Here is a 22191-nt window from a genome sequence, read left to right on the forward strand (position 1 = left end):
AATACTCAAAACGAGCTGGATATTTAAAAGTCAATGAGTTATTTTGAACGGTTGCATTGTTTCAAGCTCTGGCTACAGCCCAATTTGTAATGTTTCTAAAATTAATGATAAAAAACACCAATGTAATTTTTTCACTAAACAATTTCCAATTGTAAAACCACAGCCCAAGATACCCATGAAGTTTAGTTAATTTGTACAGATATGCCGTTTTGCTGCCAACCTTTGTACCGTGACCATTACCAGCCCAAGTTCAAGATTCACATTTTACGGTGTGAACAGTGTCAACTGAATCTTAAGAATTTTAAAACTCTCAAACCCTGACTATATTTAGATACATTGGATCTACACCACCAGAGTGTAACACCAAATGAAATTTTTATTTAGCATGTACAGCAATCTGTGAAGTTGAAATAGTGTTCCTAGTTGTTCACTAATATCTGTAGATTAGGATACAAGCATTCCTCCACCGCAACTTTATACCAGAAAAAGTGTCACTTGTTTTCTTAAATTGTATAGAAACAGTATTTCTGACACGGGTGTTCTAATAACAACCCTACCAAATTATTTCCTACTTAAAATCCCAGATTTTGAGCATTTTAATGGTTTTAAGGGGCTTTTGAACATTAACAAATATAAAAAAACTCTTGCTCAGTAGTACGCATATAAATTAACATATTCAAAATACTGGACAACTTCAAAACTAAAACCACAGCTTTAGACAGTCCCAACCTGGTCTCCTACCTGGTTAAACTATTAATTTAATATTGGCTGGCACCTGATCCTCGTATCTCAGAACAAACGGCTCCATTCCTACACTGGATTTTAAGCTTGTTGACTTAAAAGAAAATTATCACGGAGTGTCCAAATCAGAATGGGACACCTGAGTGCCCTGCTTCTACCTGGGAGCTAGAGAAGATACACAAAGGTATCTTGGTGACGATAAACCCATGAAAGGAGACTCTCATTGTCCTGTGGAAATGAGAACCAGCCCTGGCACTACTGTGAGTCGCCGCCGCCGCCGCCGCCGCCCGGGCCCACCCATCACCTGCTTCACCCACACGCGTCCTCGGGAGGTGAAACCAGCCGTCGTTCCCCGGGCTGCCCGAGGAGGCCCCGAAGCAGGGCCCGCCAGGGGAAGCGAGGCCCTGACGCTGACGCCCCGAAGCAGGGGCTCAGGGTCACTCACCGGTGCGGACGCGAAGGCAGGTGCGCGGCGGCGAGGCTACCTGTGGCCGGTGAGGTGAAGGGCGGGGTGGGAGGTGATGAAGTTGAGCGAAAAGGCCGACGACGTGAACGAGCTCAGAGTCGCGGTGGCGGCGACAGGGCGGCGGCGACCGGGCTCCGGCTCGCTTCCTGCTCGGACAGATCCCGGGTCCGTCTCCGCCCGCCGGCCGGCGCCCCGCCGAGTCCCCGGCCCCAGCGCGCGCACGTCACGGCTACGGAGCGCCCGAGGGGGCGGGGGCGCTGCGGGCCGGGGCGGGCCGACCGGGCGCGCTAGCGCACGAACGCGCGCTCCGAGAGGGGGCGCTGGGCGCCCGCGGCCGCCCCGCCCCTCCGCTCGCCCCCCGAGGGCAGCGCAAAGCCTCCAGGGCTGAGGTGGGCGTCCTAGGGCGCCGGAAGGGGCTGCGGCGGACCAAGCTTTCTATCCCGGTTCGTCCCGCTGCGACCCCGCCTTCTTCGCCGCGGGGGCAAAGCAAGTTCTCTCCGGTCTGGATGCGGTGACTGCGCACTCTGGCAACAGCAAGAATCAGTTCACGGAGAAAGTTGTTCAGGGCTGGGGGCTAGGACGCCGCGTTTCGCTAAAGGGAAGGCGGGAACAACACAACGTTGTTGCGAAGGGAAGATCACTGCTGCAAACTAGGCTCCAGTCTGAGTTGCTTGGGCTGGGCTGCGCTACGGAAGGAGCAACCTTGCTGTTCTCCTTTGGGTAGCAGAGGGTCTGAGATGGAAATTTTGCGTTTCTCCGGCCCCCGCCACTGCCGTCACATGTATTTATTAGAACACGATATTCTTTGTCGTTTAAATTATACTGTTTTTATAAGTAACGTACTTGTGAATCACATTTGAATATTAAATATGAAGTTCCTATGCAAAACGGAATTATGAAAACATACACCGTCTTCACAACGAAAGAAGCTTAAGAAAATGAAATGGTAATTGACTGTAATGCTAAATATCTCCAATGAAAAAAGAGTACTTACATATGAGAATTACATTTTTTTCCTCAACGTTTCTGTGTAGCAACTAGGAAAAAGGAAATCGACACGATTTTGATAAGAGACAAGTTTCAAATACTAAATTTTTCTACAGTTCTTTTGGTGTAAAAACTAAATTATGATGAGATATTTTAGCATACGACTAAAACAAAATATTAGGAATAAAATAGGGAAGTAAGAAAGAGGAAGAGAAACCAAGAAAGGAAATAATTTACAGCAACCTCAGAAATTCAATTCCAGATTGCCAAGAAGTAGGTCTTAAGTATATAAAACTAGATTTCAAAACAATTGGAGAAAAGAGAGAAAAACAAGAACAAGAAGGAGAGAGTAATTTCAGTTCACTGCTTTGACTTCATTTTGGATTTAAGATTATAAGGCTTTGGCACACCAATAGAAGCGGATACAGTTTATTGTGAGTAATGACTTGTGTTTTTTTTTTCTCTCTCTCTCTCTCTCTCCTTTTTCCCCACTTCCAATCCATCACGGAGTCCCTTTGCCTCAAGCTCCATATCTCTCAAATGTATCCAGTTCTTCCTTGTAGCTACTACCATTATCTCCTTTCAGGTCACCATCATTTCAAATCTTGCATATTGCTTTAGCCACCTAACCATTTAACCATGCTGTGATCCTGTCCCCATCTAACCCAGTCTCTACAATGCCACCAGGTTTCTATTTTATAAAAGTCTAGGTACTCCTCTTTCTAAACTCCTATAGTCACACTCTACTACCCTTAGTATAAATCCACATTACTTAAGATGTCTTCTGTGATCCTTCTTATGTTTTTGTTTAGCTAGCACAGTGGGGATTTTTCTTGCCTTTTCTCTTAATTGAATTTTAATGCCTCTTCATTGTTCCTCAGTTCATCACTATCCTAGACCCCATAAAGCTGTCCTAAACCAGGCTTCTTCACACGGTTACCTGCTTGTCTTTTGAACCGCTTGCATTTTGGACCACTGTCTTAGCCCTGCTTACCTGTCCAATCTCCTTTCTGCCCACTGCCTTTCTCCATTTCTTGTACTTTACATTCAAGCCATTTTGAAGTGATAGTGTGCTCAGAAAAGACAGTTACACTACTTATGACATTGGAGTGTTGCCAGGATAAATCCAATGAATCATTTAGAACAAAAAGTATTTGTCCCCTCTAACTTTTTCTGGGGTGCCTGGCTGACTCAGTCAGAAGAACATGCAGCTCCTGATCTCAGGGTCATGAGTTCAAGCCCCACATTGGGTCTAGAGATTATTTAAATAAACTTAAAAAGAAGAAGACGTTTTCCCTAACCCCCTTATCCAAAGCTTCAGTGCAATTTGGTGGTCATTTTCATCTCAGAACGCATTGCACATATCTCTTCCAACACTTATTTTACTAGTGATACTTTGCTTATAAGTATCCCCAACTGAACTGTAAGCTCTTTGGGGGAAGAGTAGGCAGACAAGCTCCTTGTTTGCCTTTGAGTCCATAGTGTCAAGTAGGTTGGTGTTCACATGGTTCTTACCCATTAAACAGTGCCTATGATGGTGATGATGATGATGATGATGATGATATGATTGAATAAATGGGACAGACAGCAAGAGAGTTGAAAGTTCTAGGAAGCTGCATTTACTGTCTTTAGAATGGTGGATATAAGTGTGTCATATTTGCTACCCAAACTAATCTTAACAATTTATTTCATATTTGTAAGCTTTTCAACTTTGCTCTCACCCATTGAATATTTATAAGACTCTTCCCTGAGTCTCCTTGTGCTACTACTCCAGGGATTCCTGAACTGAGATCCATAGATCCCCCATCAAAGATGGGGGCTTCAAGAACCTCTATGAAACCATTTGCAAAATTTTGTGGTTTTTTTCATTTTTTTTTAATGTTTATTATTTTTGAAGGAGAGAAAGAGAGAACAGGGGAGGGGAGGAGAGGGGCAGAGAGAGAGGGAAACACAGAATCCGAAGCAGGCTCCAGGCTCCGAGCTCTCAGCACAGAGCCTGACATGGGGCTCGAACTCACGAACAGTGAGATCATGACCTGAGCCAAAGTCGGATGCTTAACCGACTGAGCCACCCAGGTGCCTATGCTTTTTTGTTGTTGTTATTTGGTTTTTTTTTTCATTTTTATAGGAATCAATATCATACGTATTTAAAGGGTCTCTATACCCTCTCTGATTAATATCCACTTTATCAGCTTCAACTACATCTGTGTTGCCAATTCCTAAATTAAGTCAGGCCAGACACCCCACACAGACTCCTTCTCTTTCCCCTCCCAACTGCTTCAAGAGATTCCCCTGCCAGTACACCATATTATAATTACGATTTTAACAGCCACTGGTCTCAAATGTGGTTACTAAGTCACTCAGTACTCCTTCCCTTTCTTACTCCTAGTTTTGGAGTCACTGAAATTCGGTTCATTCTATGTCATGATAATTTTATTTCTAAGTTGATGTCTTTCTCTCCATCTTGCTTTGGAACAGGCCATCCTCTTCTTTTATCTGAACTCTTGATATTGCCTCTGCTCATTCTAGTCCATTCCTTCATCACTCTTAGTTACCCCTCCTCTTGAATCGGATTATGTCGTCTCCTCTACCAAAATCTGATGACTTTCAGATCAGTTAAAACTCATTTATATGATACATAGAACCCTTCACAATCCTGAACTTACCCTAGTCATAGGAATTCAAGCATGCCAGACCCTTTCATAATGCTCCTGTCATCAAAACTCAGTTTGTTATTTCCTCTGTCCTGACTCTAGCAGAATTTGTATTTCTTTTCTCTATTTTCCAGAGCACCCACTTCATACCTATATTGTAGCACTTATTAAGTGGTTTTATCATTATGTTTTTATATTTGTTTCCCTCTAACAAGTCTCCAAAATACTGAGCTTTTTAATTAGAAATTTCGCCCTACTATTTTTTTTATTCCTGGAGATTAGCATAATGCCTGCCTCGTTAACATAATAATAACAATGCTGGAATGTATTGAATGCTTGCTGTGTGCTAGCACTGTACTAAGCACTTTACATAGATTATCCCACTAAATTCTCACAGCCCTGTGGGGTAGTACCACGAGGATTTGCTTTTTTTGCCTGCCTAGCTTCTGAATTGCCATCCTGGAGCAGGATCCACCTCATACTTTGGAAACGGAGTTTTGGCCAAAGTCCTTCTCCCCATTATCTGGCAACTAAGGCATACCATAGTGGTGGTATGGGACCTAGGGTTAACTCAATTGGATGCTCTCACCTGAAACTTGACATCTGGACAAAGTGATGCAAAGATACAGAGATAGAGATAATTCACAGTGGTGTAGATAATTGTGGCAACCTAGGTCTGGTCGTGTCAGTGCCAACAGTGACATCCTAAATGGATGGCCCTGCAGATTTTACACACCATTTCTCCATCATTACCAGTGATTGTGTGAGCTACGTGATACTTGTGCAATACATTCTTCTGGATGAGTTAGCCAGAGTTTGTTTCTCTTGCTTTCAACCAAAAGCCCCAATTAATACAGAAAAGTTCTATCATTATCCCTATCTCACAAAAAGGAATAAGTAGGTGCTCAAGTGCTTATTGAATCACTCAGTGAGATATTTGCAACACTCTTACTTCTAAAAGAAATTTTTATCATTGCCTCAGATTTTAGTATGTTTGCACTAATGGTAATCATCTGGGATTTATAGGGAAATAAATTACAGAAAAAAAGCGGATCCTGAAAGAGAGCGTCTTAAGATTTTTTTCCTTAGCATATATCTAAGCCCATCCTCATACACCATCAACATCTGCATCTCCCATACTTTATCATGAAAAACTCTTGCTTAATGTAATCACTGTAAAATCATAAGTGATTTTGTTAAAAAATTGAACGAAGTTTTAAACATCATTCCTGGGACGCCTGAGTGGCTCAGTTGGTTGAGTGTCTGACTCTTGATTTCAGCTCAGGTCATGATCCTAGGGTTATAGGATCAAGCCCAGTGTTGGGCTCTGTGCTGAGCATGGAGCCTGCTTGGAATTCTCTCTCTCTCTCTCTCTCTCTCTCTCTCTCTCTCTCTCTCCCTCTCTCTCTCTCCCTCTCCCTCTCTCTCTTTCCCTTGCCCCTCTCCCCTGCTTGCTTGCTCTCTGTCTCTGTCTCAAATTAAAAAAAATAATAAAATAAACATCATTTCCTGAATGAAAGTAGCCTAATATAGTTTAGAAATATTTTCAATATAAAAGACTAAAAGCTGAAATGTCATTTATCAGTAGTTACTTGAAACATTTTTTTAACCAGTTCACAATTTTTTATCAGTGTCCTAGAAATTTCTTTAACTATAGTTTCCTTTATTTAAACTCCCAGGTAGTTTTTCCTGAATTGTTCTAGTGGCATTATAATTAAAACTGAAACAAAAGCACAACTGTGACCAAAGATCTGCACCTCAGACACTTTAACTGAACTGTCAAATATCTTCAAAACAATTTTCCAGGGGTGCCTGGCTGCCTCGGTCAGTAGAGCACAAAACTCTTGATCTTAGGGTTTTAAGTTGGAGCCCACACTGGGTGTAGAGATTACTTAAAAATAAAATCTTTAAAAAAAAAAAAAAAGCTTCCATGTAATTTGCCATATCTGGTGATCTTCAGCTCAATTGCAGTAATTTAAAAAGGGACAGAGAAGAGTCAATTATTTTTTTCAGACTTAAATGGGTCAAATATAGTTTAACCACATTATAGAAATTAAAAGAAAGCAAATGAGTGAAGGCCATTCTGGGCGTGCAGAATTATGTTAAAACTTATTTAACATGAAGTAAGTAGTGTGGGAAGGAAATAGGTTCCAGGCCTAGCTGTCCAGGCCTGTGACCTGTGTAAGTCACTTAATCTCACTGAGACTCAATTTACTCATCAATAAAATAGCTTTGATAATAATACCTCCTGCTCAGGGAAAGTACTAAATAAAACAATACAAAACTGAAAGAATTTTGTAAACTAAAAAGAGGCTTACAAAAATACTGTAAATCCCATTAACAAGTGACGTAAACAAATAGACTTAAAAGAATACATTCATATGTAATTTTGAATTTGTCACATGCTAGAAAAGTTTATAAATGTATTTGAGCAAAAAAAACAATCTTTAAAAATAAAACCAATGCTAAATCTTTTTTGAAATTACCTATATTTTAAACAGGTTAATATGAGAAGTCAATTATAGAATTTATTTTTAGATTCAGTTTTGGTGAAATCTGAATGTTAAAAAATTCATAGAAACTTATATAAAACATATAACTTCTAAAAACTTTCCTAGTCTACACTAGTCTTCCTGCTATAGTTTAGGGATATAATGAGAAAAGCAGTTGAATATTTTTCTTGCATTTTATAAATAAATGATTACACTTGAATTTATGGATATTATTTAATGTTAAAAATCAAAGGAAGGGGTGCATGGGTGGCTCAGTTGGTTAAGCATCTGTCTCTTGATTTCAACTCAGGTCATGATCTCGTGATTCGTGAATTCAAGCCCTGCCTCTTCAGGCTCCACACTGACAGTGCAGAGCCTGCTTAGGATTCTCTCTCTCTCTCTCTCTCTCTCTCTCTCTCTCTCTTTCTGTTTCTCTCCCTCTCCCCCCCCCACTCACGCTAGCTCTCTTTCTCTTCCAAATAAATAAACTTTTTAAAAATATCAAATGTGCAATTTAAAGATGCTTTGAGAAAGTAGAAGAATAAGATTGAACTAAATTTTAAGACAGGAAACCATAAATATATATTTTATAAAAAGATCTGCGTAAAGAATTCAGTGTCACAATTCAAAAAGATCCATTCTCCATAGCCTAATAGTTCAGAAAATACACCAAAAAATAAGTGGTATTTAAAATCTGCAAAATTATATTTTTATAAATCCCTAATGGGCTACAAGTTAAAGCTCATCATTCTCGGTGATTGGTTGGTTGGTTCTTATTGAGATATTATCATAAATATGATTTAACCCTCAGATTGGATTTAATGCCCACTGAAGTATTTTGTGCAGATCTCTATGTCATCATACTTCAAATTGTACTAGTTGTTTTATTTACGTCTTTGAGCTCACTGAGATCTTACCTGTCTTTGGACATCCGAACCAACTGGGGCATAAAAAGCATGCACTTGTTTCAGTGTTGTTGGAATGGAACTGAGCTGAATGAACTTGAGCTCTAGCAGGTCTTTATTCTTGAGAGTGGAGGTCCTTTAGAAATGAGTTTCTTAAGACGTTTCAGAACTTTGTCATAGGAAGGAAGGGCTTTGCCCAATTCTCCATGGGAACATAGAATTTAAATTTAAATCACTATTTCATTAGTGATCCAATTTTTTTCAGTATTTATAAAGAATTTGTATATACATTTTATCTCATTTTTCTAAAAAGTGCATTTTCACAATATTTATTTTTATTTTCACCAGTTATCCTTCAGTTTCATATGTGTTGAACATTCTGTGATGTTGATATCTTATAAAAATATAAAAATGAGAATAAATTATAACTTCTCTAAAGGTTATGAATGAAATATTCAAACTTGATACTATATATTATAGAATTAACTATTATGTAATATTTAAAAAAAGCAAAGCTTTGGTGTGGGGTGTCCTATTTAAATCAGGGATATACAACAGTCTTCTGAAAAAAAATGCTTGTTAAATAAATGAAAAGATTGGTAGTGGCTGTTTTCTTGCCTTAAAAATAGCAGTTTCTTGAAATAGATCAAGGAAGTATCAAGTAGTCACTGACCAGAAAGTGTCTTAATTTGTCAGAGTTAAATATTATCCTACAGTTAATAATAAACATAAGTTTGAAGAGAACAAAGCATTAAATGGATTCACAGAGTAATAACTTGTGTTCATTCACATAGGCTTTATTGAGTTTTACTAGATGATGATTATATTAGTCAGCCTTTGCTGTGTAGCCAACCAAATCTCAATGGCATTTAACAAAAAGAATTCATTTTTCTCCTGAGCAAGTGTAGTGTAGAAGGTCTCCTGGGACAGCTCCAATTCAGGCTGCTGACCAATTCAGCTCTGTTCTAGTGTCTTGTTCTGGGGCTCAAGATGTAGGCCCAGTGGCTACCTGGGGTACATACTATCCTTGTGTCAGAGGTCAGAAACATACTGTGTCTCTTAAAGTGTGGGCTCAGAATTGGCACACTGCTACCTCTGTCCACATTCTATTGGCCAGAGAAAGTCAGATGACCAAGCCCCCACATCAGTGGGGCAGGATGAGTAGTCTTATCCTGAATGTAAAGGCAATGAATGTTTGCTGAACAATAACCTAATTTATCCTATTTATTCAAAATGATGTGTTATAAAGGGTTGGAAGATTAAGAAGAGGCATGTGGCAGGCTTCTGAGATACTGATATAATGTACTGGTAATATTGTATTTTTTACCTGGGTGGTGATTACAGAGATGGGTTCACTTGGGTATACACTCATTGAGCTATACATTCATTAATGAACTGTGAAATTTTTCTGTAAGTATGATATACTTCAAATAGAAGCTTACATTAAAAATTAAACATTTTCAGTATTTTTTTTAGATTTCTGAATTTTTGGTTACCTTCTCTTAGAAAAGTCATGAATGACATGATTCTTGGATAGAGAAGTCCTTTTTAAAAAAGACTGGTGTGAGATGAGGCACTGGATAGCTCAAATGGTAGAGCATGCAATTCTTGATCTTGGGGTCATGAGTTCAAGCCCCTTATTGGGAGTAAAGGTTTGCTTAAAAAATTGCTGTGAGAAAGCTTGTGTCTTCCCCAAAAAATAATATGTATTCCTAAGATTAAATATTATATTTTCTTATATTTTAATAACATGACAATAACCAGGCTAAGTTAATTCAAGCAAATTAATAAAAATATCTAAGGTCATTTCTGGGTACAATCAAAAATTTTAATTTTGTGGGGTGCCTCGCTGGTTCAGTCAGAAGAGCATGTGACTCAAGAGGCACCTGGGTGGCTCTGTCGGTTAAGCGTCTGACTTCAGCTCAGGTCATGATCTCACAGTTCGTGAGTTCGAGCCCCACATCAGGCTCTGTGCTGACAGCCCAGAGCCTGGAACTTGTTTCAGAATCTGTGTCTCCCTCTCTTTCTGCCCCTCCCCTGCGCACACTCTGTCTCCCTATGTCTCTCAACAATTAATAAATGTTAAAAAAAAAACACAACACCCTACTCTTGATCTCAGGGTTGTGAGTTTGAGCCCCACGTTTGGGTGTAGAGATTACTTAAATAAATAAAACTTTTAAAAATTGTAATTTTCCTTTTGGATATGTAAAAACAAGTGTAGATAAGTGTATTAGTTATTTCCAATTTGATCACACCAGTAATTACATGAACAGAATTAGAAAACAATCTGCCTCAACATATACCCTCCAAAGTTTCCAAAGTTCAGTATTATCTTCTAATAAGTATGATACACTTTTAAACCAAAAAATTAGGAATTAAAACATAGCTTTTTTTTTCTAAGTTTATTTACTTATTTAATTAATCTCTTTAACCAGCATGGGGCTTGAACTCATGACCCTGAGATCAAGAGTCCCATGCTCTTCTGACTGAGCCAGACAGGTGACCCCAAAAAGTAGTTTTCATAATTCATACAGCAAGTGTAATAAATATATCCAAATTGCCATGAGATAAAATTTTACTTTTGCTTTTAAATCTTTGGAGCATATAAGACTAAAACCTTAGTGTTATTCAAACTGTGGATGATATTATCAATGTAGTGGATTTTAAAGAGCATTTAAAAAACTTTTTCAATGTTTTATTTGTTTTTGAGAGAGAGAGAGAGTGCGAGCTGGGGAGGGGCAGAGAGAGAGGGAGACACAGAATCTGAAGCAGGCTCCAGGCTCTGAGCTGTCAGCACAGAGGCCAATGTGGGGCTCAAACCCATGAACCGCAAGATCATGACCTGAGCTGAAGTTGGACACTTAACTAAGCCACCCAGGCGCCCCAGGTGCACTTTTTAAAAAGACTAAAGCAGGGGCACCTGGATGTTGAGCGTCTGACTTAGCTCAGGTTATGATTTCACAGTTTGTTAGTTCAAGCCCCACATCGGGCTCGCTGTTGTCAGCACAGAGCCCACTTCAGATCCTCTCTGCTCCTCCCCTGCTCAAGATCTCTCAAAAACAAACATTGGGAAAAAAAGGACTAAAACAAATTATCAGAGTGTATCTTTTTAGAAAGTATAAGAATGGTTTCTGGGGCACCTGGCTGGCCCAGTCAGTAGAGCATGCAACTCTTGATCTTGGGGTCTTGAGTTCAAGCCCCACATCAGGTGTAAAGATTACTTTTAAAAAGTTTGTTTCCTGGGGCACCTGGGTGGTTCAGTCCATTGAGCATCCGACTTCACCTCAAGTCATGACTTCATGGTTCATGGGTTCGAGCCCCACATCGGGCTCTGTGCTGACAGCTTGGAGCCTGGAGCCTGCTTCAGATTCTGTGTTTCCCTCTCTCTGTGCCCCTCCTCTGCTCAAGCTCTGTCTCTCAAAAATAAAAACAATAAAAACTTAGAAAATGTTTGTTTCCTGAAACTTTGTAGGTGTGTGTGTGGGTGGGTGGGAAGGAGAGAGAGAGGAGAGAAAGGCAGGCAGGGAGCAGGAAGGGGTAGAGGAGTTAGAGAGAAAGAAGGAGGCTATATAGGACTGGATTTTGTATATGGGCAAAATCTAAAATATACATATCAATGAAGTCACTGTCAAAAAGTCTGACAATGAAAAGTCTAACAGCCATTGCTTATCCAAGAAAGAATGGAGTCTCCAATCGTGAACCTAGTTTTGCCCTGGGTTTTTTAGGTTACTTGAATACTTGAGGAAGTCATGCCCAGTGCTATGTCTACAGAATAAGTTCTCCCCAGGATTTCTGTGGTTATCCTATTTGTAGCCAAGTCTCTAATGATTTAATGAAAAAACAACTAAAGGACAGTTGTAATATGCTAATTAGTACTTCAAATAGTGCTGATGACAAGCAGCAATTTATTCTAAAGCCCACAACCTAAATGAACGCTGGTAGAGGCATGGTAACAATGAAGGATTGGGTTACTAGTTTAATTCAGTATTTGCTGTGTTCACCCTTTGTGTGGTATTGGTGTCTCTCTTACATGTGGTCTCTTCTGTCTTGCTCTGCTTCAGTCTCTTTGAACACATCTCATTTTATTGTTTTCCTCTCCAGATTCATAGTGATTTTGTTACAGTGGTTTTGTCATACATTCTGGTATTTCTTTTCCTGACCCTCTCAGGCATTTTTCCTTTTATGTAAGCTTTGAGATTTTAAATATAAAACAATAACACTACTGGTATTATATAAAACTGAATTATAGTTATATAATATTAGAAAGGAATTGAAGTTTTTATAGTATTATGCCATCCCATCTAAAAACGTGGTTCTTCATTATCCATTCCTGCATGTCTTATTTATGGCCATCAATGAAATTGTATAGCTTTTTCATTCAAAGCATATGCTTTTTTATTAAATTTATTTCTAAGTATTTTATTGTTCTTAGTCATTATTGTGAATAATTTTACCCCCATTTCTTTTCTAGATTCTCATTGTGTATTTATCCAAACACTGTATCAAATTTAAAAAAAAATGTTATCTAAGTTTTCTAGTTATATAATCACCTACTCAACAGAAAACATCCATCTCTTATTTTCCAAAGTTTATACCAGTTATTTCATTTTCTTGTCTTAGTACATCTCCTGTAAGTGCAAAAACAATGTTGAGTAGCATGAAAGCCTATCTAGTTCTTGATATTAACTGGTTGTGTTTCACCATTTAATATATTTTGTTACTAGGAATTATAGCCTATATTATAACAGATTTCTCTATTCTCAAATATTATGTTATGAAAAACTAAATTTTTTATATGATCATATAAATTTCCTCCTTTAATCTTTAACATAACAATTAAATTGATACATTTTCTGATGTTGAACACCCTTGAACTTGGTTATCACTTATTTGCTATGGATTCCAATTGCCAATTTAATCTATTTATCAATTTATCTATCTATTTATTTATGAGCGAGCATGAGCAGAGGAGGTAAGATTTTATTTTTAAGTAATCTCTATACCCAACATGGGACTCAAAGTCACAACCCTAAGATCGAGATTCATATGCTCCACCAACAGAGCCAGCCAGGCGCCCTTGTTCCTAATTTTTTAAATGTGAACTTTGATTTCCTTAATTTTTCATTTTTGGATTTAATAATGAAGGTGTTTATAAACTTCCTTTGGCTCTAGCTTTCACTAAGTCTTAGAGTTATTAGGTATAATTAAGTAATCAGTAGGCCAATTAAAGAAACAAACTGAAATTTCAGAAATATTAGTAATATCATGAATTAACATATGACAAGATGGAAATTCATTCTAATGTCAAAGTGTTTTTATTTATTTATTTTAAAAAAATTTTTTAACATTATTTATTATTGAGAGACAGACACACAGAGCATCAGCTGGGGAAGCATAGAGAGAGGGGGAGACACAGAATCTGAAGTAGGCTCCAGACTCTGAGCTGTCAGCACAGAGTTGGACACAGGGCTCGAATTCACAAACTGTGAGATCATGACCTGAGCCAAAGTCGGTTGCTTAACCAACTGAGCGACCCAGGTGCCCCAATGTCAAGGTGTTTTTAATAAATGATATTGACATAAATGACTATCTTGAGGAAAATAAAATTCAAGAATATAATGTGTATCTTTTTTTTTTTAATGTTTATTTTTGAGAGAGAGAGAGAGAACGTGAGTGGGGGAGGAACAGAGAGAGAGGGAGACAGAGAATCTGAAGCAGGCTCCAGGCTCCAGGCTCCAAGCTGTCAGCCCAGAGCCACCCAGGTGCCCCTATACATGTATCTTTTGCATTATACAGAAATAAATTCCACAGTTTTATTATTTGAATTGAAAAAAAAAAGTCTTGTGAGAAATATGTGTGTATATGTACTGTCATGAGTCGAGAAGGAGCTGGTTATCCAAGATTGAAAACTCAGAAAATACATAAAAATAAAAATTTTGGTATGAAAAATATACCAAAAAGTCTTCAAACACAATGGATTATGAAAAGATACATGTATAACATAGATGACAATGTAATATGCAGAAGGCTTAGGTATTAATTGAGAAAAACAAGATTACTACTACTCTAAAGGAAAAATGGACAAATGACAGGCATAGCCACAAAAAAAAAAAAAAAAAAAAAAAAAGCTCAGATTTAAACCAGAGATCTGGGAAATACAAATCAAAGTAATAATGAAAACAGCTTTATATGCACAAGGCTTGCAAAATTAAAGAGAGCTATGATACCTATTGCTGTTGGGGATGCAGCAAAAAATTGTATTTTAAAAAGTTGCTGAGGAAAATGTAAATTCTTACATCTCTTTAGAAAACAAGCTAATAATACCCATAGAAATTAAAAATACATATTATTTTTGACCCAGCAATCCCTAGGAGTATATTCCAAAGAAATAAAACTACTAGTGTATAAATAAATAAAAACAGGAAATATATTACATGCTCATAGTTGCAGAAAACTAGAAACTAAAGTGAATGCCCATTTAGTAGTGTGAATGTCACTTCAGCTGCTAAAAAAATACGTCCCACTCTGGAAATACAGTAGGAGTGAACTCCGTTGTTCCTTTTGAAATTAGGAGTGTCATCTAACTAGCTTCGGCAGTGCAATGCGAGTGTGATGTGCCACTTCTGCGTAGAAGCTTTAAGAGTCAATGTGCTTGCTACTCACCAGGTTCTAGTTCCACTCTGTAGTGCAATGGAAACTTGTATCAATCTACCCAGACTGGTAGCTGAGTTAACTGATGAACAGAAATCTCCTGCCTTCTCATTTGGGCATGTGGCATAACCGAAGCAAAAACTTTTTTGGGAAAGTAAGCCACCAAGATTTTGGAATCATTATTATAGCGTTAACCAAGCCTATCAGGACTGATAGTGTAAGGGGATAGATAAATAAATAATGGTCCATTATAGAACTGACTTTGACTTTGATTATATTAGATAGCTTGGATAGATTGTCACAAGATGCTGCTGACACAAAAGAAAGATACTGAAAAATGTTTGTATTATTATCCCAGTTTTTATAAGGAAACAGTACATCTTTATACATGTATTACTATATGTAGAGATTATATGAATATGGGGGAAAATATGAAAGCATACAAAGTTGTTAAAATAGGTTAAAAAGGAAAGATAAATCCAGACTAAATTAAAGAAGAGCAAAGCTATGTGGTGTGATCACATGCCTCAGTTATTCACATTTAATTGTTATTACAAATAATGTTATTATGGAGTAGATATGATCAAGTAATTTCACACAGTATCTCATTGACTCCAAGATGCTTTGATGCTTGGAGCTTTGTCAGTCTTGCCTACATCAAGTTTTCACACACCTAACTGAAAAAGCTACCAAGAAGAAATACATCATTTTTCTTTGAGAAACATTTGTTTCTCAAAAGTATGGTCTTGCCAGGAACTTGGAAACGCAAACTTACAGGCCCCACTGAAAACAATCCTGAATCAGAAACTAGGGATGGAGCCCAGTAACGTCTTTTATCAAGCCTTTCAGGTGATTCTGATGCAAACTTGTCCCTTGGTAAAATGTAGCTTTAATTCAGAGGTTAATATTTTTTTTTTCAAATTCCATCTTAGAAATAAGGTAAGTTATCATTTTATTTTAACAGTGTCCTCTCTGCTAATTCCATTTTGCAAATGTGTTTCTTACTTTAAATATAAATTCCTAATGACCAGAACTGACTTTGTTTTGTTTTCCATCTAGGAGGTCATACCATTACAAACTAACTTTCCTTGAGATCAGGTGTCCACCTTAAGCCCAAATTAGCTGAGACAGAAGAGAATGGAATTGAAGAGAGCAAGTGATTAAAAAAAAAAAAAAAAAAAAGCATAGCTATGTTACAGGTGCTTTGGGTAATTTGTCTATTAAGTGTGTTTGGAAATTTCAGGAAACAATTGACCTAGTAAAATTGTTTTAATTTTACATTGATCAAGTATTTTTACTTTTAAGACAATTGAGTATTAATACTTTATGCCAATTTTACACTTTCTTTTATGTTTATATTTTTTAAATATAACACTCTGGTGTTTAAAAGGTTTTTAATGTTGTTTTCTTTGGTAGTTTCACATGCTTTGTAAATTTTAAAACCAACTTTCTGGGGCGTCTAGGTGGCTCAATCAGTTAAGTTTCCCACTTCAGTTCAGGTCAAGATCTCATGGTTTGTGAGTTCAAGCCCCACTCGGGCTCTGTGCTGACAGCTCAGAGCCTGGAACCTGCTTTGGATTCTGTGTCTCCCTCTCTCTGCCCCTCCCCTGCTCGTGCTCGGTCTCTCGCCCTCTCTTAAAAATAAACAAACATGAAAAAAAAATTTTTGAATAAAAAATAAAGTTTCTGTCAATGATGTCTTCACCCAACCATTTTCTGCCCATTTTCCAGTTGTACATAGGATTTATATTTTTTTTCAAACCTGCACTTTAAACATTACTTAATTTAGGGTTTTTATTTTTTAATTTTTTTTTAAAGTAGGCTCTACCCCCAATATGGGACTTAAACTCGAGACCCTGAGATCAAGAGTTGCATGCTCTACCAACTGAGCCAGCTAGGCACCCCTATAATTATTTTTGATAATCATTTGTTCAGAAAAAAAAGTTTTGACAGGAACAAAGGAACACCCTTTTCTGTTCTTGTTACCTGTTTCAAAAACTATTCTTGTTGCATGTTTCTAAAGAACATTTCAAATAAAATCTCTAAGTTATGTCTTATTTTAGCATTCCTAAGGCATAATTGTGTCCTTTACCCCAGCTATAGTGAACCCTATAGTAATTCGCAATTAATTACGAATAAGGCTTGCACTTATTCCCAGCCGCCTCAGGGGCGCCTGGGTGGCTCAGTCAGTTAAGCCTCCGACTTCAGCCCCCAGGTCATGATCCCACACCCCGTGAGTTTGAGCCCAGCATCAGGCTCTGTTCTGCTTTGGATTCTGTCTCCCCCCTCTCTCTGCCCCTCCCCTGCTCATGCTCTCTGTCTCAAAAATAAAAACATTAAATAATATTATCATTACAGCCACTGTGATCTTGTCAACATTTATAGTTGATCATGTTATTCCTTTGTTTAAAATGCTTCAGTGACTTTTCAGAATAGTGACCAAAATCTTGAATGTGGCTTCAAGGCACTGCATGATTAGGTCCCAGCCTACTTTTCTACCTTACTCTTACCTTCAGTTAGAGGTCTTCAATTTTATTTTTAAAATTATGAAAATGTTTAAACATACTAAAAGATAATATAGCTCAATAAACTCCCATAAACAATTTCCATAATATTTAGCTATACTGCAGCTCTAAAAACATAGGGGCATCTTATTTTCATCTTTTTTATTTAGCCAAGCTAACCTAACTTCTAGGGTAAGATGGTGTGTCCAAAGCCCAGCCTTGCTGGGGAAATTACTTCTTTGGACCTCAGTTTGTTCATTTGTAAATTAGGAGTAATGACAGTATGTACCTCATATGGACACTGTGAAGAATGAATTCCATGTTAAGAGCTGAGAACTTGGTCTGCCATATATAGTAGGTGCTTAATAAATGAGGCCATTATCATTTAGGACAAGTCATAACATCTCTCTACTTCAGGGTCTTTCCACAACCTACAAGTACTAGTCTTCTCTTGCCCTCTCAGACTTTGTTCAGTTTGTCCACCAATAGTTCAAATGTCACATCTTCAGGGAAGACTTCCCTAACCTCCCAGATTAGGCTATAGTCCTTTTTTTTTTTAATTGCAATGGATGATGTTCTTTATTATATTTTTGAAGTTTATTTATTTAGAGACAGAAAGAAAGTGCAGAGAGGGCAGAGAGAGAGCAGGAAGTGCAAAGAGAGGGAGAGAGAGAATCCCAAGCAGGCTCTGTGCTGTCAGTATAGAACCCAATGCAGGGCTCACAGCTTGTGAGATCATGACTTGGGCCAAAACTGAGTCACACACTTAACCGACAGAGCCACCCGGGTGCCCCTAGGCTATAGTGTCTTAATATGCTTTATGCTTTTCCTGCATGGTACTTACTTGAAATTATTAATTTGTGAGGTTGATTAATGGAATGTCTTTCCATCACACTGTCAGGAAGCTTCATTAAGGGGAGAAGATGGTATCTGTTTGGCTCCCTTGTTTTAAATCCTCGATATCTAGTACAAACTAGGTACTCAAAACATTTATTCAATATTTAAGGATCAATTTTTTTTCGAATTTGTTTTGGATCAAATCCTGTTGTCAGTATGTATAAAGCTAATTAGTACAAATGTAGTTAAGTTTTATAACAGGCTGAAGTGACTTATTTCCAGTTATCTAAGGGATTAAAAATGTTGAAAGTATATTAACAAAGTACTTTTTTGCACAGATGTCTTAAGAAAAAAAATGCTTCTAGCTACAAAGTTTGTTGCAGTTTATTTCTAAAGTAAATGATGACGGAGTGGAAGTCGGGGGAGGTGTTAAACGGTTCAGATATAAACAGAAGGAAAAGCCTCCAGATAATCTTCCAATTCACTCTCGTATGTTTAAAGTTCATTTAATCTCTACACCCAATGTAGGGCTCAAACTCACACGACTTTAAGACCAAGAGTCGCACATTCCTCCAACTTGAGCCAGCCAGGGGCCCCCTTCACTTTCATATTTTTATACAATTTCTACTTGTATAGGAGTTTAGGAGACTTGATCTTACAAAAGATTAGTATCATCAACTCTGCTTTTTTTTCCCCTAGAAAAATCCACTTGTATATAAGAATTAGATTTGTAGTTTTTTCATTACAATGGCTATAGAAAATTGCTTCTCATGAAACTTCATTTCCCCAAGACACTGGTCACCTATTTTCAAGTTTCCAATTCATATATCCAACTATCAGTAAAATGAAATATAAAAAAACAATCTAAGTTTCAAAAGCACTTTTTCTTAAAGTTCAGTTCAAAAAAAACCCCAAATAGTTAACTGTGTCTTATGATGGGTAGTATTTATAAATAAGTTTAGAGAACCAGTCCACGAGAGAAAGGAGGATACAGCCAAATTCTTTATCTAACATGCTGTGTTCTCTATTTTCCTCAGTCATTCTGCAAACTAGCATATTAAAAGCTTCAAGAAGTGTATTCAACTTGATGTAAATTATTTCTAAACTTATCTGACAAAACTTATGAATATGTCTCAAAATCAGACTTATCAAGCACAATTTTGAGAATTACTAGTCTGGCTCCATTAACTAGTCAACTAGTCCAGAATCCTATTAAAAATATACAGCTACCTTGATTGTACCAGTCCTGTAACTCCTGATGACCATGAATAGTTCACATAGCAAAGCCATTTAATAAATTCACTTTAGAATCCTATCAAGAGTTGATGATTTTTATCTTATAATTTGCAGAATTTACTTCCTTTTGAAACGCATCTTGCCAGTTTCTAGATATTGAGTGACTTAATAATTTTCTTTATAATTCTTCAACGTTTAGGAACAGCAATTTAATAACCTTACCTATCAAGTTCTTAATGAGAATTAGTGGGGATGGGGGTTAAAGTGATTATCTTAAAGCATTTCAGAGCAGCAAATGCAGACAAGCCTTATTACGTTTTTATCCAGCAACTTGAAAGCTGTCAGGAACATACATTGATCCTTTTAAATCAGTGCCTTGAATATTAGAATTACTCAAGGAATTTTCTGAAAATATATGTCACTACTGGGGTTGAGACCCTAGGTATGTGTATTATGTAAATCCCTAGATGATTTTGATGCACACTTCTAGATAAAATTCCTTGTTTTGGGTAGCATGTTCTGACTGTAATTATTTGCAATAAGGATAATCTGTTACTTGTGATAAAGATGGTAAAGACCTCTAAGCTTTTAGTTTTTCTGCTTCAGGTCATGAATCTATGCTATTTTCCTCTGAGTACATTACACTCTATTTCCTTAATAGTAGTTTAGTGTACTCTACCATTATTCCTTGATCTGTTTTGTTGGAATTAAGATGGTAGGGCTACTTCTCCCCAAGGTACACATTTGTTCCATGTGGTCGACCAATTCTTCCTCTGTAGTTAAACTGAAGTTTCGAAGAGCCATTTTCATAACCCTCTTACTTTGTTCTGGGAGTAGAAAAACCAACAAATGTACCAGAAAGTCCTGCTGGAGTAAAATATTTTAGAACATTCTTTAGATTTCACTTCCCAGGACAGTCTGGTCTGCCTCTGTGAATTCAGTTGTCTTATTGGCTAGATAGTCTGTAGTATGCCCCTACAATAATCTCCTTCCTTTAGTTCTCTCAAAGTGATCTACAGAGCAACCTTGTTATCTGTAGCTCTTCTAGACACACAGCACTACATTACCTCATCTCTTAAGGATTCTATTTCTTCTAAGTTATTCTTCTATCATTGTATTCCAGTAGCTTTTTTTTTGTAGTAATCTCAACCCCCAACCTGGGGCTAGAACTCATGACCCCTAGATCAACAGTTGCATGCTCTATCGACTGAGCCAGCCAGATGCCCCTATATTCCGGTAGCACTATACTTTGATCATATACCAACCTTTGATCATATACCATATATTAAAATATATTCTTTATTATTCTTGTCCAGTGAATTGTCTGAGACTTTAAGTTCAATTTTTGATTTCTAGGAAACTGAAACCTATTCTTTTTATATTGTATCTTACAGTCTTCAGAGATCATTGACAGTTTTTTAAAGAAAAAAAATACTGTATTTTGGTGATTTAAGAAATAATTTAGATAACTATTTTACCCTTTCAAATAAAACCTCCTACTAATTGACTTATACTTTTAAGCACAGGTTATTATGCTTAACTGATTTAGGTTTATGTGAACTTGAAATAATAGCATTAAGTTTTCAGCTATCTTAGCAACATCAAAAGGAAAGGACCAGTTAAATGCCACCTTTGCTCCTAAACTACCAAGAGCTCAGACACATACAAATTTCATGGCAAGTAATCTAAAACTCTTCTAAAAATGATTAACTGTTATTCTATCCAACAAGAAAACAAATACAACAGACCTATCTAATTAGTTAAGACACCAGATACTCATCATGCAGTTTCAGTGTCTAGTAACAAACCTCTAAACTGTAAAATTTGTTTCACAACTTCTAAGTACTAATAAACACATTTTAAAAGGTTGCTAGCCACTTTATATATAGAAGTATTTAAGTACACAATTATCAAGTGAATGTGCATGTACACCAAAAATTCTCAAGTCTAGATTCAGAGCTCATCCTGACAGTCTCCAAATATTCTACATATACCAAAACCATTAGCATAACTTTTAAAAATAAAATTTTGCATGGGGTGGGAGAAATATGATTAAATAGCTGGATACTCCACCTCTAGAAAGTTGATAAGACATCAATCTATATTTTTCATGTCAAAATGTGATTGACTTGAGTTGGCCCAGGGACAAATTATCTTTTTATCTTATCAAAAATAAGAGTGCAAATGTAACCACTGGACATTAAAACAAAAACAAATAAGCATTTTAGAATAGTTTTTCAGTACTTTCAAGTTCTGACAAAATACAGTACATTAAAAAATTAAATATGCCCATTTTGCTTACTGCTATCAGATTTTTAAAATAATTTTCATTTTTTGGTCCATATTCAGTAAGTAATAAAATTAAACTCTTAAGTTCTACTTTTTCATATTTAAGCTAATAGCTCTAGGGTATTCCTGAAAAAGAAATAATGTAATCATAAATAAATAATGTTAAAATATGCAAAGTAACAAATCTGTAATTGATGCCACTAATGGTGACCAATGGTGACTTTCCTTAAGCTTACATTTTAATACTTCCCTTAATGAATATGTCTCATACTTTTTTTTTTTTTGGTTGTTATTAACCACACCCCCACCCACTCCAAACACACCTGTGGACTTTATTAAACTCAAGAAAACAGGCTAAAATGTTGTTCACAATTGGTGTATTTGGCCAGGTTAAAAAAAAAAAAAAAATAGCTAATGATAAAAATGGCC

At 37.1% G+C, this 22191-nt stretch overlaps 1 protein-coding gene across 12 annotated transcripts in view; it reads right to left on the bottom strand.

Moving 5' to 3' along the window:
• Window positions 1-1326, bottom strand: part of MYO6 (myosin VI) — a 143324-nt gene extending 141998 nt beyond the window's left edge. For all 12 annotated transcript variants that reach the window (XR_008298521.1, XR_008298522.1, XM_027057387.2 and 9 more), the window contains exon 1: window positions 1187-1326. The gene's annotated coding sequence lies outside the window, so the exon portion shown is untranslated. The remainder of the gene's footprint in view (window positions 1-1186) is intronic.
• Between the last annotated feature and the right edge of the window lie 20865 nt (window positions 1327-22191).

The sequence above is a fragment of the Acinonyx jubatus genome, chromosome B2 (assembly GCF_027475565.1).
Source record: "Acinonyx jubatus isolate Ajub_Pintada_27869175 chromosome B2, VMU_Ajub_asm_v1.0, whole genome shotgun sequence".
Lineage (NCBI taxonomy): Eukaryota > Metazoa > Chordata > Mammalia > Carnivora > Felidae > Acinonyx > Acinonyx jubatus.